The following is an 840-nucleotide window of genomic DNA, read 5'->3' as shown; positions in this document are numbered from 1 at the left end:
CCCAGACCGCGGGGAACGGGGGTGGAAGGGGACACAGGCGGTCGCACGCGCGGGACGAGGAGGAAGGCCGGCAGCGGTGGGGAGGGGCCGGCAAGCACGCGCAAGCAGGGGTCACGGGACCGGGGCGAGGGCGCCGCCCGGAGACCAGAAAACACCAGGACACAGCCGGGCCACCAGGAAAACCAGCGCGGGATCCCACCGCCACCCACACACGAGGGCGGTCCCACAACGCCTGGGACGCCGGCCGCTCCTGGCCATCCCTGGAGCGGGCCCCACACCCCAGCCCCGCCGCCAGGGCCGGCGTGCCGTCCACCCACCTTCCTCCATCCATCCATCCATCCATCCTCAACAGATCCGTCTTCCATCTAAGTCTGACCCCGAGGCTCAACATCCTGGGGACACACTCTCGAGCGAGGGCGGCCCAGACCGGGGGCCCACCACACCACCACCGGCTGCGGCTCAGGGGCAAGGGCGGGCACGACAGGCTCCTCCTCACCACGGCTGCGGGGCTGGGGGAGCCGGGGCCGACCAGGCAGTCGCACCCCAACCCCCCCGCCTTCCCCCTGGGCTCACACCACGGGGCCGGCTGCGCGCACACAGCACACGCACGGCCCCCCACTCGCCGAACACCCGGCGGGGCCCGGCGGGACCCTCCCCCAACTCAGAGGGGGGAGGCGCGGGCCGCAGTAGGCAACAAAAGCAGCACACGGCCCCACCGCGGGGCCGGCGCACCCATCACACCCCTTCCCCACAGAGGGGAGGGGGGGTTTTCTGCCCACGTGCTCTGGCAGTCGCCACGGTGGCCACTGCGCACTTGGGAGGGGCAGCAGCTGGGGGGTC

Source organism: Dama dama, chromosome 18, assembly GCF_033118175.1.
Source record: "Dama dama isolate Ldn47 chromosome 18, ASM3311817v1, whole genome shotgun sequence".
NCBI lineage: Eukaryota > Metazoa > Chordata > Mammalia > Artiodactyla > Cervidae > Dama > Dama dama.
The sequence above is the reverse complement of the archived record's forward strand: the minus strand, read 5'-3'. Positions refer to the sequence as shown.